Source organism: Falco biarmicus, chromosome 4 (assembly GCF_023638135.1).
Source record: "Falco biarmicus isolate bFalBia1 chromosome 4, bFalBia1.pri, whole genome shotgun sequence".
In the NCBI taxonomy this organism is placed as follows: Eukaryota; Metazoa; Chordata; class Aves; order Falconiformes; family Falconidae; genus Falco; species Falco biarmicus.
In genome coordinates, this window is record NC_079291.1 from 41,328,813 (window position 1) to 41,346,690 (window position 17,878).

Here is a 17,878-nt window from a genome sequence, read left to right on the forward strand (position 1 = left end):
TTATGGCTATGGCGTAATAACGCAGGGCCTTCAAAGGTTGTTAGAACCGGGGGCTAAAACTCGTGTTGAAACAAAAGCCAAATCATGCGGTATCAATGCTGTAGTAGGTATTTACTGCGTCAGAACTCTCCATGGGCTGCAGGATCAAGTTTCAAGGGAGAAAATCCCCTGATGGCTTATCATCTAATTGGTTTCACTGTAGCAGGTGGATACATTTTATTTGGCATGAGTTATATGCTTAGCAAATAAAAGCAAATAGCAAGAATAAGCTTTAAATTAAAACAAAATTATTTGTGTTTACTGCTCTTAAAATACAGTTCTCTTATTTGGGGAAACAGGAACAGAAGACACTGGGAACGCCTAATGAGTTTTCATAAATAGATCGCATTGGCAGATATGCCTATGTAATTTCCTGCTCTTGAGAGTTTTATGACCTCTCCAGCCCTGAGTATCCATTTTTTACTGCAGCCCTCCATCTGCTGAAGAGAATGAATCTTGCAAGAAATAGTCGTAAGCAGTGAAGCAGCTTTTGCTCTCCCTTAGCAAACTATTGCCAGTTCCTCAGTATTCTTCATTAGGACACCCGAAGTGATGCATTTTTGAAGAGTGTTTAATTATAGGTCTAGTGAAACATGAATAAAGAAGGAACTCAGCAGGCCCACAGATTCTGAAGCAAATTATACAAAGTGCTTTGTTGAAAGAGAAGCCTTTTTAAACCCAGATACTCAAAAAGAACTCATAACTTTGTCCAAGAGTTTTAGCAAAGAAATTCCCTGCCTTCTTCACGTCATAATGATAATAAAAATCAAAAACATTCTCAACGGAATATCACTCCAGGCTCCATCTGTATTTTAAGGGCATGTGTGTGTGTGTTTGTTTTGCAGACGGTTTTGTAAGGAACATGTTTTTTCTTCCCTTTTTCTTTCTTTTTTTTTTTTTTTTTCCTTAAGACATTACTAAATTGGGTAAATGTATTAACTCAAAAAACAAAGAAGCTTTCACTGTTTCACCTTTCATTTTCAGTGTTTCTCTAGGAAAAAAGAATCATTTTTTATATGATAATAAATGATATTTTGTCATATATCTTATTTTTTGGAATGAGAAAAACAGTGATGCAGGCAATTATACTCAGGCTTTAGAACACACTTTGAAAAAAATATTTTAAAATTGCAATTATCTACTGACATAATAATTTACCTTTTTTTTAAATTAAGATCTAGGTGATGGACTTTTCGAGAAAAGTAAGATTATTATTTTCTCTTTAGAGAAAGGGGTTGCTGGTAGGTCTTACTTTAGTTTTCTTCCCAAAGGCATTCGGTATAGTATCACATGGAAGTTGTTAGCTGGAGAAACTAGTACACATACTAACAGAAGAATTGTAATGGACATGACAAAACTCTATGAAAGAGAAAACAGAAGACGCTTACCTCCAAGCAAATAGAAAATCTCATAAGTTGGCTTTGGGACTGGTCTTTTTTAGTATTTCCATAATAGATTTGTCATAAAAACTGGACGTATGCCAGTAAGTTCTACTGTTGTACTGATTGATACCTTTTAATTTGTGTCAGAGGAGAACTAGAAAATAATGTAAAAAGTAGTTAGGAGATGATGGAGTATGAAAAAGGCATGAAACAATACAAAGTTAAAATTCACACATTTGGATAGCAAAATTTTCTGCTTCTAAGCTGAGAAAAACCTTTCATATGCCTCCTATACTGCACAAAGACTGGACCTTAAAAAGGTGTGACAGTACTGCTAAAAGGTATGAGAACCAGCTTTTTTCAGCAGTGAGAAGTACGCTGATATAACTGAGCATAAAATATTGCATAAAGTTCTGATCATTGATTTGCAATAAAAACTCATTCAAATTGCAACAGGTGCAGAGGGAGCGTATTTGCAATGAAAAGGGACAATTTATTCTCTGTGAGTCAGGATAAATTTCTTTAGTGTCACAAAATAAAGTCTGGAAGAAGATGTAATAGCTTTCTATAAACATATTTAGGGAGAAAAATCAGAGAAGGGGAGATATTTGAGGTAAAGAACAAACAGTTATATATTGGCCATGAATAAATTAATGCTGTAAATACAAAGATCAGTAACCAATAAAGCAGTGAGGTTCTAAATGTGCTTCCCTTTCAAAGTCAAAGAGATCTTCATTGCATACCTAAAGTTTATGAAACAATATACAGTGGATGCACGAGGCTACAGGGTGCTGGAGTCCTAACTCCAGTATAACCGCTCTATAACTTAAACTGCTCCTTTCAGGTCCGGTTGTGCAATACTGTGGAGAAAAGTGTTTTGTCCATCTGGGGAGGTGATGAGTGGGCCCTCCAACACCGCTCAGTCAATCTTCCACAGATAAGCACCTGCAGGAGCAGTGCAAGGGAAGGGTGTTGCCCAAAGTCTGTGGTTGGAGATAAAAGAGAAGTAGAAATGTTCATAGGGAATCCGATTTTTTTGCAATGTTCTGGCCTTGAAATTTCCTTTCTGCCATGATCTGAAGAGACACTTAAATCATGCATGCTAGACTCTAAAACGAATGCCACAGCTTCTTATGCAGTGTCACCAGCAGTGCTGTCTATGGGCACAGATTATATCGTAACTTTGCTGTTTCTGCTCCGGCTGTCCCAACAAGAGTGGTTTCTTATCACAGTTGTGTGTCTGACCTGCTGGCTTCTGCACAGCCTTCGTGGCATGACTGTTTAACTACAGATTTCACTCCAGGTTTTTCTGTAATGGTACTGTGATAGGTACTTACGTGACCCTGCTGTACTGCTTTGCAGTCTGTCCAGACCTTGCAGCATGATTTTAAATATCAAGAGGATGACTGGTATTTGGTTTTTAAAACCACTGTGGCCCCTGTGTAGCGGAGGATTGAAAATGAAACATCATAGCGCTGTGTTTGAGCCCTTCAAGAATTCTGAAGGGATACAGGCATGTCATGCACACCAGACAACCCGTTCCCTAATCCTGTAATTAAGTTATGCTCAAGTACCGTGTTTAGATCATGTTGGCTCCTGAAGGTGAAGTAAGTTCAGTTATGTGACTAATGCATGTGTTGTTACAAAGTTGGTGGGATAACAATTAATAAAATGTTATCATTATGTATTAGGCTTTTAACTAGCAAAAGCAGTTTAAAACTAATCCAGAAATTTAACATAATTAAGAAACATCTAGGGATATTTAAAAAAAAAGAAAAGGGAGTGTGTGGGGGTGGTAGTTGTGTGTGTGTCCCAGCACCCACTGACAGAAGAAGAAGGACATTTGTCCTTGAAGATGGGAAACATAGTGAGAGGATCCCAGCTCTTCACTCTGCACCATTCCTCCCTTTTCTGAAATGTCATTTAGGCAAAAGAAACCAGAAAGGCTCAAAGTAGCAAAGAGAATTTTGGTGAAGTGGTAGAACTGGTGGTCAGAAGAGCTGTTTCAGAGAGACCAAGCAAATGTAGCTGGTGTGGTAAGCTTGAGTCAGTCTAACAAAGTAAGTATACAGTTGGAGGTACTGATACTATGTTCTCTTGCTTTTGTCTTCTTGGAACCTGTTTTGGTCTTGCAAATCTGCTTCCAGGGGACAAAGAGCAACAAACCTCTCTTCAGTTGTCCAGTGTCTAACATCTTTCTTCAGAGTATCCAAGGGATAACAGGGCTGTACAGGCTAGTTTAAAAATTCAAGACAGATTCAGGAATATCTGTGTGTCAGAAGCATCTACCCATCATCAAACAATCCTCGTAAGCTCTGTGGTGAGCAGCTAAGTACGGTGTCAATTCCTATGGTTCCATGGGAGTTTGCAACTTCAATGTTGTATTAAGGCCTGAGTATAAGTGTATGTTAAACAAAATCTGACTTGAAGACTTCAAGTAATGAAGACTGCAACATATAATTTCATTCCACAGTTGTAGAACAGTCCCCAAACCAGTTTTCAGGAGATTGAGTTTCAATCCCATCCTTTCAGGTAATGTCTGTGTGAAAAGTCCTAACTGAAAATCAATTTCTGTGCCTAGTTTCCAGCAGTTTTGAGAACAGTGATTCTTTCTTTATGCCTTTTGTCTTCGAGGGCGGTGAGAATTTTTAATATATTTGGATGATTTCTATAGCAAGGAAGCCTCCACCCTGGTTGAGATCACAGGGGGAGTGAAATCACAACTGTGTTGTTTGGGCTCTAGCATTCAAGCAAGCTGGTATTTATGTTGCCTGTGCATTTCCACACAGAAATAAAGACCTCTGTCCGAAAACTTTAGGAAGAAGGGCAAGGATGGCTATGGGACCTTTTACCCTGCGCCATCAACACCGATTGCATATGTTTCTGCGTCATATGAAGAGAAGCTCTGGTAGCTCTAGGAGCACTTCTGCCCTCAGGACTCTCAGAAAAGGCATGTGTTGCAGCAATTGTTTGAAATACAATTGTGATTTAGGAATTTATTTTTGGTAGTACCTTATTTGATATATCTGTCTGTTTATTTATTTATGTATTTATTTTACTGCATGTTGCAAATGTATCAAGTAATGGGGACACCTGAGAAGCCGAACTTCCATTCCATGTTTGATATTGAATTCTTTCTTTTGCTTCTGACTCAGTCTTTTTCTTTGGTTTGCTGAAGCACTGATTAGATGTACAGTATCTTATCCCATGTCATTATTAGCATCCAAGCACTGATTATAGGGCAGCAGATGTCAGAAAAAACATTATAGTAATAAGGATGTGAATGTAGCAGCCAAATTTTTCCGTGTCTGGAAACCTCCTCTTTATGAGGAGCAAGTACTGCACTGTTTTGCCTGACACTAGTTCACTATATACTTCAAAGTTATTTTTTTCAGTGTAAGTGGAGAAAATTGGAATGTAAAATTTCAGATTTTCTTTGGTTATGTTGGAATATACGTTTCCTACTCCAATGTGTAGATTGAACAAGCAATAGATTCACGCTGCTATGGTGTTCAGGCTTTTTTCAATGCAGTTGATAGCAGGTTTGTACCCCTGCCTTCATGAATCAAGCTTTACCATGCAACTGACTCCGAAATTAAATGCCACAAGTCTCAAGAAATTATGAGATTTGTAAGAAATAATAATAATGGCATTTTTTATTTGTTTCTTATATAAATTCCAAGTTGCCCTCACTAGGTTGGAGGTTCTTTTAACTCTAGAAGCCAAAGAATGAAAGCCACAATCTATTCAATTTGTAATTGATCTTTTAGAAAATGAAATTATGTGAGCTAATGGCACTCATCTGTGAAAGCCCAGTAGTATATTAAGCCTATTTAATTTCTTGCCATTATTTGGCCACCTTTGCCCACTGGGTCTTAGTCTGAGTAGTTTGTATTGCTTCCCTATTTCAAGGTCTCTCCGCACACTTGTTAGCCCATAAATTAGACTTTGCTAGCTTGCAAATACTATACCCTAGGCTGATAATCCTTTCTCTAAGCCTTCCTCACTGGCACTGCACCTTGCTACAGAGAGAGACAGTTTTGCACCCCTCTGTGTTACATGGTATACATTTTGCCTAGCTTGGACTGATTAATGGCTAAATTATCTCATTTAGGCAAAAATTGCGTTAGTCTCCATGGCTGTAGGACTTGGACAATGGAATTTTCATGAGATTGGCATTTAACTTTAATGAGTGCACTGGTTATATGTAGCACTAAATGGCAAATGGTGCAAAGAGATCTCTGCCCTGCTGTCCTCTGACCTTAACTTCAGACCAGCAGTGACAAAGTTCATTTGATGATGAGGGAACTTTCAAGGCAAACAGTAAGTTTAACACACCATTATCTGTTAATATCTGAAATAGGAACACAGAGTGGGGTCTACTCCTCATATGAGGAATATGAGACTCTTCTAATATTTTAATTTAGTACTGGATGTCCTTGGTTGCGTGACAGAGAAGACCACAGATTTAATTTCAGTACTGATCCTGGGAAGAAAAAAGTTGTTCCGTTTTCTTCTCTCTCCAATCCTATGGCATCACAGGATTTATTAACTGAATTTTCCGTTCAATAAGAGCCTTTCTCACTTTCTACAACTTCCATAAAAATATTTCTTGCTTTTAGTGAGGCAGTTGTAATGTGTGAATATTCAGGCTATGATCTGCTTTGTCAGCGTGGCTTCCATTTAAATCTCCATCAGTTTAAAGGCAGAGACTGGCTACTCACATGACGCTGCTATGACATCTGGGGCATTTATACATGTCATGTCCCTCTTATTCAGTGTTTCCTTTAGAAAACCTGCTTGAGTGTGATCTTGAAAACTGTGTTTAAGTTCTGAAAACTGCAGATATCACAAGGCTCTTCAAACACTGGTAAGGTATGTGAAGATTCTGGACAGCCTTTCCAAAGGGGAATTAGAATTTCTTGACATGTGGGGTTTTTTCAAGTATATGTTTTGTATAGTAAAGTTGAATCTGCATGTGTGTGTGTGCATGTGCAAGTGGTCACACATAGTTTTCCCAAAATATTGTTTATACATTTTATTTTCTTCTGCTTGCTTTATTTACATCTCACTGACTGTAACCTTTATGTCACTGCATTGTATTTTCTTGTCTGATGGATATTATTTTAGGTAACCTGGGGAGGAGTGTTCAAGAAAATCACCACTGTGATTCTAAAGCTTCAATTATCTCCTGGGGCTCTGCTTTTGGAAGCATACTTTCACAGTTTCTGACTTCATGAGAAGCTTCTGATTGAATAATAGTCTTGAATTCCATTAGGAACCATGTGTTTTTTCTGAGCAAAATATGAAGGAGGTGGTTATTTTCCCATAAGCAACCTGTTTAATTTTCTTGCACTCTATCTCCACATTACACATGTGCTGCTCCTGTTGTCATTCGTTAGTTTTCCTTTTGAGATGCTTGTTCAGTCATTATTTTCTGCCAAGTCCTGAAGAATGTATTTCTATAGGTTTCTTTTCAACTCCTCTTCCTTTCTGTGAATTAGTTATAAATCAAATAATTTGCTATCTGCTTGTTTGTGTTCCAAGCAAATGATAGTTGGATGTGCATTTGATTGCATCAGTTATTATTTTATGTATTTCAGTTTCTGGAATAATGATAGTTTGACAAGTGCCGTGCATTCTTCTGTGTCTCAAAAGACTGCACACTCAGAAAAGGGAAATTAAGAGAAAAAATGTACCACAGCTGAATGTGCTGCATGACTATTCACTTAAGGAGTAGTATGGCTTCTTTCCTTTAGCATCCAGCTGTAACAGAATTTTAGTTGACCTGTTGGAATGAGTGTCTATAAATAAATAGATATTTCCCTTATACAGATTAGGGAAACAGGTGCATATGACTCAGTGTAATGTATTGGTTGTTTTGCAACTGCAGTTAAACTATGGCTACTTTTGTCGGACTGTCATAGAATTGGAAGCATTTTTTATTGTTTTGTTTTGAAGAGTCTTTAGTGCTGATGGATGATGTCAAAATAAGAGAAGCAGAAACTCGTATGGTTGTGAAACAGTCTGAGTTCTGGTACAGTGAACTGTGATGACTCTCTCTAGCACGTTGTGTTGCCATGTGGAATTTGCCTTTCTGAGTACTTGTTCTGTCACTGGCCTCCTCACTAAGGCTCCCAACAAACAGAGAATTGGGAGTGCAGAGAATGGTTTTGGCTCATATTTTCAGAGATATTTAAGCATATTGCAACAATGGGATTTTGGTATCTAAATACCTTTCAGGATCTAGGTCTTTCTCATTTTTTTGCGATACATGTGCATACAGAGAAGTTCATCGGGAGAGCTTAGTGCTGAGCACTTTGATCCCAGTCCAATATAACCTTCAAACTTGTACTCAATTGTTAAGCTCTTGGGTAAACCCATTGAAATACCTGTGTGAGTCCTTGGCTGGAACAGAATAGACTTGGCATCCTTTAGCCTGGCACTGTAGAGAACTGGTGTCTAGCCAGAAATTGCTCATCATAAGTTCAAAAAAAGGGCTGTGAGTGCCAACTCTTCTTGTGTCCTTTGGGTCACTGAATAGTTAGTTACTGGACAGTAATGTTATTTTATATCTGGTGACCCAGAAGTTAAAGGTTGTGTCACTATTACTAAACCGTCTGTCTAGTGAGGCTCACTGGTGTGTGCCGATTGTCTTTTTGGGTCAGTGGCTGGTAAATCCTTTCAGATTCATTGAAATGTTGGCAGTTGAGGCTCTTTTATATAAACCAGCATTGTGCCTCTCCTAAAAATGAACAAATGGGAAGCTATTGATTTCACAGCTTGTTTGCTTTACTGAGCCTGATGGTGGATGAACAGAAGAAATGCGCTAGGTAAACTTAATCCAAGGTCTTGGTAAGCATTTCACATAGCCTAGTGAACAGCAGGTATCACGCTGTGCCCAGTCTGGACATGGTATGTTGTCTGTTTATGCATTGTATGTGCCAAAGCTTTGGCATCTTGTCACTCTTGTGCAGATTACTTTATTTGTAAAGCTGAGCTATAGTTTATTATGTTTTAATTATCTTGTGTCATGCTGCTGGGATTTATCTCTTCTCAATCCTGAGTCACAGGGTAGCAGTGGAGACTGAAGTCTATTTTTTGGTGTGCCTGCTGCTGCCTGGAAAAGGGTCTTGATTGTTGTTGCACGTAAATAAGTAAAGAAGGGAATGGTTTCAGTCTCTGCATTATCGCAGATGTAAAATGAAGATGATATATTATGCAGCCACTATTTTTGGCTTGAGTGCACTCACATTCTCTGAAATGTGATGATTCTTTAATGTTTTGAATTCACCCTTTTATGGAAAAAAAACATGTTTGCCTTCTGATGAAAATGGTCTTTTTGCATGGCACCCAGAGGAAACATTGCTTCAGTTTTCAGGTCTGATGATTCATAGGTGTCTTCCATGCTGTTGGGGAAAAGAAGGGATGGGTAAGAGAAGGAGTTAGTTGAAAGTGCCAGTAGATGTCTGCAAATTACAGCTCAAATACTGTGATTACAAAGGCCAAGCCAGGTGTGGCGGTGTGTGACAACCTGAGATACGCTGTGGCTTGGTTTTCATAAAGATTGACAAAGTAATGGCCCCTGTGCTTACCTGGGAAAGTAACTGGGTAGAAAAATTACACATAATTCTAAATAACTGCAGCTGGGTTGTCTTTTCCTTTTAAATGGGTTTAATTAATAGTTTTGTTATTTTCTTTTAGGGCTTGCTCACACACCAAAAAAAGTAACCGGGCTTTTTTTCCAGTGACTTGAATGTGACCTGCTCTACAATTAGCTTTAAATTAGGAGCTAACGTAAAACACTGGAGACTGAAGTTGTGCTGCCTCCAAGGGAGGTGTTAAAGAATTCCAAAGAGTTTTTGTTCAAGGATGATTTATACCCTCACAAATCAGCCACCTTCCATATTTTAAAGTGCAGGTGAATGTTGGAATGAGATCCAGGTAACCCAGATAACATTTTACAAACTCACCTATGTTCAGCCTCATCCAGCTCAGGACAGAATTTGCCTTCTGTGTTTCATGAGAAGTTTCCCAGGGGTAATACGGAAGCATGATCTCATATTTATCTTATGAGTAGAGTAACTCTATTAAGAGGGACTGTATCTGAAAATATAAACTACTAAATCACTTCAGTCTGAGACTCTACAGCTGAAGCACCTTACAAGAGTGGAGACGTAAAATAAAATGATAAAGGGGATAATATGCCCTTTTGCCTCTGTAATTTCCAAAGTAAAATTCAAAGCTCCTGGCAGTAGCCAGGGACAGCAGAAAAATCTGTTGCTGTTGCTGCAAAGACAAATTTTACCACCATTGGTCATTTAGTTTAGAGTATGGAAAACAGAATGAGGAAAAACTGATTTAACATGGCTTAAGAAATAATTTTGCCATCTGTTCTTATTGTCATAGCTCCATTTAGTCCCATCTATATGAGAGCTTTTTTAGGGAAAATCCCCAGTAAACTCTTCAGTTTATGGCTATGGTTACTAATTCCATCTATCATTTGGGCACTACTGAACTTAGCAGTACCGGAGACTCAAAATGTTTACCAGGCCTCCTAGAGACTAGCTGCAGTAGTTACGGAAAACAAATCACTACCTTGAGGTGCAAGCTGGTCAAATATCTGATTTTTTCCTTCTGTGTTGTTACTAGTCATCCTGATGATCAGAATGGGTAACATAGTATTTCATTGTGTGCCATTCTAGGGCTTGCTGTGAAGGTGTCTTTGAGGTTGCATATTGGTACATTTTTAGAAAAAACTCATTTTAGTCTTTGTTTAACCCAGGTAGCCACCTGGCTTGCCTCACTGTATCTGTTCTGGTTGTGACATTCCCTGGGCTTTTTTTCTCCTGCTGTTTTTCTAAAGATGTATCAGTGACTATCCTTTGCTTGAATGCTGTATTAATTTAAGGTCATCCTACATGAAATCAAAAGACAAGGGGGTTCAGAAATGAATTAAAAAATAATTTGGCGTTAAAAGACCTGCCCAGATGAACGATACCTTTCTGTCTTGAGCTCTTTAGTTCTGAAAGGCACCAACTGAGGAAAGATGGAAAAACTAACAAGGATGGAGTATTCAAACCAAATGCTTTGCTTTTGTCTTCTTATACTGTTGGAAAGGCATATCCAGTAAAACTGAAAGGAGCAAATGGAAAAGCTGAAGAAAACAAGAGGGTGTGATTGTTATGGTCTTGTTTTGTTCTCCATGTGACATGTTTAACCTGTAAGAACTCACTGTCAAAAGTTACGGAGTCTGAGAGCTCTGCTGAATTTCCAAGAAAGTCAGTCACAAGAATCATGTGAACATTCCAAACACAGGTGATAAAAATGTGCTTAAGAGGTATGTACCATTCTAAGGGCTGTGATATACAAAATTCTTAAATGCGGTTGTTTCAGAGGAACTTAATTTTCCTCAGAGGATATCAATATCCCTTCTTTCCCCATATCCTGCAGGGGAGCATTAACTGCTAAACAGCTTCAAAGTTTTAAAGAGTGATCTATTCTCTGTTTTTTACCAGTCTGGAAAGGGCTTTCTATTATAATAAAACAAATGGAATTTGTGATGTCTACTTAAGGAAATGTAAACCACTCATTGTTTACATTTTTAGCTCTATGTATTGGAGTAGCAGGGGACTGGATAAAGATTTTGTGTGTGTGATGATGGTTTATTGGACAACTGTCAGGCTTACTCTGGCTGTGGGATGGTGTACTGTCACATTCATTCTCTGTTCTTGATCCTTTTTTCCCCTACATCTGTACAGAATTTCTGTACAGATTTTATTTACGTATTTTCATTTACCACTCAGATATTTAATGGAGAGACGAAATTAAAATCAAACTTTGCATTAGTGGGATGGGGGTGGCAAAAAGCTATGAATATGGAGGTGTTTTTTTAATTAATGTGACTTTAAATCAGTCATATTTAAAATGTTTGCATAACAAAAATTATATTAATGTGAAATGTTCTGATTAGATATTAACATTTTTCTTTTTACCATGAGCATGATCAAATACTGGAATAGGATGCACAGAGAGGTTGTGGTGTCTCTGCCCTTGGAGGCGCTCAAGACTCCCTTGGACATGGGCTTGAGCAGCCTGATCTGAACAGACCTGCTTTGAGCAGGGTTTGGACTAGGTGATTGTGGAAGTTTTTTCCAACTTTAATTATTCTGTGATTCTGTGCTTCTGTTTACCATATTGAAGAAACTAACTGCTGACCATGCTTTCAGTGAAAAGGAGTTCTCTCCCTCTCCCCTTTCCCACAATGCAGTAAGATTACAAATGTTTCTAGTAGAAGCTGTGTTATATATACAACATACATTTATAAACAGTTACTGTCTCCCTAAAATCTGAGAAACTATGCCCTTACTGAATTACTAGGAAGGTTATTCAGGGATTTATCTGAAACAATGCAAGAAGAAGAAAAAAATATTTGCAAGATTTCTTGACATAAAAATGAACTAAGACCATCTTTCCTGTATATGCTGTGCAGTCCATAGAAAGAAGTTGTAAGTAACATTGCATCCCTATTGATTCTGTCACTGAGCAACTATTATTCAATGCATTGATTGAACTCCCCATTTCTGAAATGCTTCAGAGTTTTGTTTGCAAAATATGTTTTACCAGGCTGTCAATTTACAGGGAAAGATGGAAGGAAAAAGAACTTTTTTGGTGGAAAAAGGGGCAACAGAAATAACAGCTGCTGTAACAGCTGGTGAATGTGGTAGGTAGCCATAACATTTTCAAAAATGAGTGAACAATTCAGCACAGCATGGGGTGGTTGCAAGCCAGGTTAGCATGAAATCAAGTCAGAGGGGACTCCTCAGCTTCATAAATAAGGTGATTATTTCTGTGGTGCATCCTGTTCAAGGATACAGTACCTCCAGATCCAGTTATATTTTCACAGATTAATGGCTGATTCATGGCAGTGCACTTTGACTTTCTTTGGGAGCAAAGCCAAGGATATTTTATTGAAATGGAATTGCCTGTGCACCTTTCTTTGGTCTGTCATTGGACATGTGTGTGCTTAAGTCATCTCTGTAACGTAGCTGATCAAATACAATGAAACAATTACAGGGTGCATTCCCAGGTACAAATTGCTTTCTGCAGACCACTTGTGTTAAATTCCTCTGCAAATAGCCCCATTTCTTGGTCCCACTCCAGCTGGCCCAGCTCAGCACTATTCAGTGTTCTGGTTTTCACTTGAGTCTCACTTGCACCATCCTTCAGAAATGAGTAGCAGATGCCCAGTTTGATGATGCAGGTCCTCTGATCATTGAGCACATATGCTCTTTTGTCATTCTGTCTCAATAATTGAAAGTAATGTCAGATGAGAAAACAAAACAAAACCCTGCTAAGATCCTAAGGAAAAAATGTTTCTGCCTAATCAGGTGGATGAATTTCCAGTTTACAAACAGTTCCTTTGCATATTTATCATCTTCTGTCCAGGGAAGGTCTGTCTGTACTGATAGCTCTCAGCTTTGCTTCCTGAGTGCCTCAGCCCACTCACCATTTTTTCCTTCACTATCATCTATATTTAATGTAGAGAATTTTTCAGTTAGTAATGTAACTTCTTAGTAATGAAGGCTTTCCTTCTTATCTCTTTGCATTTTTGGTGGCATTCATGGTATTCATACATATGAAAATAGTTATTTTCTGGCTACTTTGTTTCTACTACTGGACAGAAAAATGGTGTTCGTGGAATAAGAAAGTTTTTTGGAACCCACTTTGCCAAAAATCTTTGGCAAAGGCCAGCCTTGCATTTCTGTATCAAATTCACTGAAATGGAAACTCAGCTTTCGTAGTGATGCACGTTTGGTCTTTTTTTTTTTACTTCAATATAAAGTTATATTTCATTTCAGATTATTTCAGGTGAATCTTTCAAAAATACCAGGATTAAGCCCTTTACCCATTTGGATGTGGGACATCAAGAAGGAAAGCAAGAAGAGAGCTGAAATGTGGTGCAAGTAATTAAAAGGTTGCTTGCATCTGCTTTTATCATACAGCACTGAAAATTTCTTACAGCATCTGTCATAGAATAGGTCACAGCGATTTTCAAAGGCATGTCACACCGTATTGTTAAAGGAGTATCTTGTGGATTGTATCACTCTTAGGCAGAACAGAGGTCAAAGGAATGATCTGTACAGAGTGCAATGAAAGAGCAGTTTTCGGAAGTTATTTAACATGTTGGGAACCAAGAAAGCAGCTTCTATTCCTGATCCAGTGGCAGATAATACAGAGCAGGGCAAAACATGGAATAATGAATGCTAATTTGCAAAGTTTTGACTTAGGGGATTTGACTTCTCTATCAAAGAGAGTTGCAGAAGTTACTAGTTAATGAGAAGAGATGGGACTTGAAGTGATGTTTGAAAGAACTCTGGGAACAAAGAGACACAGACTCCAATTACGAAGTTGATAGTTTGGGGAGATGAATTATGGGAACACAAAAGGTCTGATGTTTGATATGAGAGGAATGTTTTTCTGGAAAAATTAATTGGTTCTGATAGATTAGATAAATGAGAACTTTTAGAGCTTTCTTGAATCTGAAGAGAGCTATTATCTACAAGGAAAAATGTGTTATGGAGATGAATATTAGAAGTCCTATTTTTACAGTTAGCTTCCTTTCTAAAGAAAAAGTTGAACAAAAAGAAGCAAACTGTGTGCAGTAACTCATAACTTCATTGTTCTTAGTTACATGTCCTTTTGTGATATATAATCGATAGGCTGAAGAGCACCCCTGTTCCTCTTTAAAGTGCAGTCTGGTCAATTCCAGGTAGGATGTGGGGAGACACTTGTTTTCAACTTCAAAAATAGTTGTACAGGAAAGGCAAGGGTCATATCAGCTTGGATCTGTTCTTATTTCACCTCTACTGATTCAACCGTCCTCAGGCTTTTAAGAGATTTCTAACTAGACACTTGAGAAATGCTAGTAAAATATGCAGTGAAACAGGAATAATAATTACCATGAGAGCAACAATGAAAAGGCTTGTTGCCAGTTCCACAGATGTCAACTAATCAGAATAATTTAAGTCTTGGACACATTTCAGAAAGGCCATTTATATAACGACTCCAAGTGAACTGTCTAGCTTAGGAGCAATTCGGTATGTTGCTAATTTATCAGCTTTCATTCTGAGAAAACAGAAGACACTGCTAACAGCTTTAAAGAATTCTGTAGTAAAGACCAGAGATGAAATGTAGAGTTTTTATTAGCCAGAGCTGTGATTTTCTAACTGACGGAGGCATAGTTTTTGTTTCTCACCTATATGTCATACTTCATTGACAGTAATAATAGCTGTGTCCCACATTCCTGTTTTTCAGAAACTCTTTTCTGCAAAGACCAGTGGATGGCCTCAAATGGCAGAGATGGTGCTGATGGAAAACACCTTTTCCATCCTCCTGAAACGTTCCCTAATTACACCCCTTATATCACAGAACCTCCCATCTGAAATGTCTTTAGGCTGCTTCCGCACTTCAATTAAGAGTATTCATACCAGAGTAGGATATGTTCATGAAATTAGCAACTGTTGACCAGAGTCCATCCTCCAGGCCTTTGCTACAAGAAAGATCAGTTGAAGCAGAGTTTTGTTTGCATGAAGGTTAAGACTGAAATTCAGAGGGCTTCAGTGTGACATGACTTCACCACAGACACATGAAAAATTAGGAGTTGGGTACTATGTATACTGTGATACTAGGCAGTGCAGCCTAATAGACTAGGAACTTTGTTCAAGAAATATGCGTAGCTTTGCCCAGAAAGTATGTAATGAATAGTTTTGTACTATACATGTGTTAACTTTAAAATGAAACAAATAATAGGCTTTTTTTTGGAATGCGTTGAGTAACTCATATGAAGAACTACGTTGGTATCAGTCAGATTATTTGCAAAGAGTAATGACTACAATGCCAGGCTTATACAATGTAAGAAACATTTTAGGCTTTAAAAAGTAAATATTATCTTAAGTTGCACAATAGCAAAGGTAGTAGGGACAAACACTGTCCTCACATTCCTTCAGCAATTCCTTCAGGCTCAGTACATATTGTATAAAACAATTATAAAGGACAGGAAAATTACTTCGCTGACAGTATACCTTGGGGGGGAAAAATTCAGGATATAATGGAAGGGAAATAGGTGTATCATGTTCTGTAGGTATGGATTCTATAACATTGAAAAGAAACTGAAGAAATGAGCAATTCTGTACTGTCATCTCTGAACTTGGATGCTATTGCACATGCTAGACACGTATATTAATAGGCTGTCAACTTTGAAAAATCAACTGAGAAATATTTACTAAATTTGCAGATGAAGCAAAGGTGAGAAAATTAGAAGTACGTTGGAGGGTTGGGTTCAGGATGATCATGACAAATGAGAGCAGCATTCTGAAGGGAATACAAGCCAATTCTCCTTGAAAATGTGCAAGAGTCTGTTCCTCAGAATATTGTCTGCACCATTGCAGGAACGAGAAAAGATGGACAAGACAGAGGATTCCTGTTACAAGTTTTAAAGGCTAAAATGGATCCTAGGAATGAAGATAAGGCTGTCTATTTATTCTCTTCTGAGTCATACAGCTTCAACAGAAATGCTGCATCCAGGTTTGCATGTTGCAGTTCGGGAAGGTTGCAAGCCAGCTAACTAGACCAAAGTAGAGGACAAAGAAGATGTAGCAAATATGACCTACATGTCTGGAAAGTGTAGAGAAACATTAAAAGGGACTTGGTTAGTAAAGCAGGCAACGGACTGAAATGGGACACAAAAATATTTTTCAGGTGCTTAAAAAGTAGTTGCAAGGGAAAGGGCAATAGTTTGCTCTCCCTGTCCATTGTGGATAGGATAAGCAGTGCTGGGCTTAGATGGCAGCAAGGTAAATGAGTGTAGGGGGTTAGGAAAACCCTTGTGTGAGCAGTTAAGCTCTATAGTAAATTGCCTAATGACATGGAAAATCTCCACTGGTAGAGATACTTCAGAATATATTAGACAAATGTCTGGCAGGAATAGCTGAGGTATAATTGAGCCTGCTTCCATGCAGAGGGATGTGGTAGATTTCTCCTTGCTCAATTTTATATGCTTTCTGTGAAATACATAAAAAAATACTCCTTTTTCTACAGAGAGTCACTTATGTTTCCCAGATCATTGTATTTTGAGACATTTTGATTGATTCTAGTGCTGAATAACTACTGCTGGCCAAATCTTGACTGTTGTTGCTTATACGGACCCCATGACTGAGGCAGAGGAAATCACCTCAACAGACCCAGAGAAAAGATCAGTTGGAAAAGTTGCGTTTGAGTTGATATTCCAACAGCTAGGAGTGAAAGTTGGGGTTTTGCTGGCTGAATCTTTTGAGACAACACTGAGCAACAGTTTTTATCCATTTTAGAAATAAATCTTTGGGAAGTTTTATTAATGGTTTATTATGGACAGGTTTTATAAGATCAGCATACTAAAATTTTGACAGGATGTCAGTCATTCTATCAATACTGAATGACAGAAATACAATTACCACAGCCATAGGAAAGCATAACAGTGTTTTCTTCCAGAAGAGAGTAGCAGAGCAACAGTTTAGGAAAACCTGTCGAGATTCCGTGCTATTACCCTTTGGTTGTCACTGTATTTGCCTTTCATTTCATTTTAAAATGTCAGCTATGACTGTCTGTGTCCATATATGCTGACAGAAGGGGCTTAGGGTAAAGTCTGGGTTCCCCTGAGTCAAGGAACTTTGCCAGTGTCTTGCATGAGGTCAAGACTTTGTCTCCAGTCTTTTCTTTTTCTCCTCATATAATGGTGGGAACTTTCTTCATTTGTATTCTTGCCTTCAGAATGGTAGATGGAACTCCAGGGACTTTCTGAAACCTGAGACTCATAGGAATTTTTCTTAAAGTAGAAGGAAATAAATCAGAACTGGAGCAGTGTTACATGAATGGGCTTCTGAGAGCTGGCTAGGCTAGTGGTAAATGCCTTGTGCTTATTTGTGATATGATCTGATGCTGGAACTCAAATGTTCAAAGCTGCCAGACATACTCATGCCTTTTCCTCAGAATAGTAAATAATGGCTATGTTTGTGATTGTCCTTCAGATGCTCTGGATGCCATGTTGCGTAATCACCCTGAGTTTCAAGCTTGAGAATTAAAGAATATATTGCAATTACTCCTCTGGGACAACTGTTACCTTGTCGAACAAGAATTTCTTTGCTTTTGTTGCTTGGCCAGTCCTGATGTATTACGCACTTTAAATAACAAATAAAATAATTGAATTCATATTTTATATAGTGAGTGTGGTGCCTTGTATAATCCAAAATGGTTTTGGTTGAACTCACATTCTGTGCTGTATTATTCAGCACCACCTCTGGCTCTGAATCCAGGCAGCTGCCCTGGCTCCCAACCTTTACCTGGCAAACATCCTCCTTCAGAAAGCCAGTGTTTGCAGGGACTAAGGAACAGGACAGAGCAGCTGCAGATCACTACATGTG

At 38.2% G+C, this 17,878-nt stretch overlaps 1 protein-coding gene across 1 annotated transcript in view; it reads left to right on the plus strand.

Moving 5' to 3' along the window:
• PLXDC2 (plexin domain containing 2) overlaps positions 1 to 17,878 on the plus strand; it is a 271,468-nt gene that overhangs the window by 18,456 nt on the left and 235,134 nt on the right. The window lies entirely within an intron of this gene.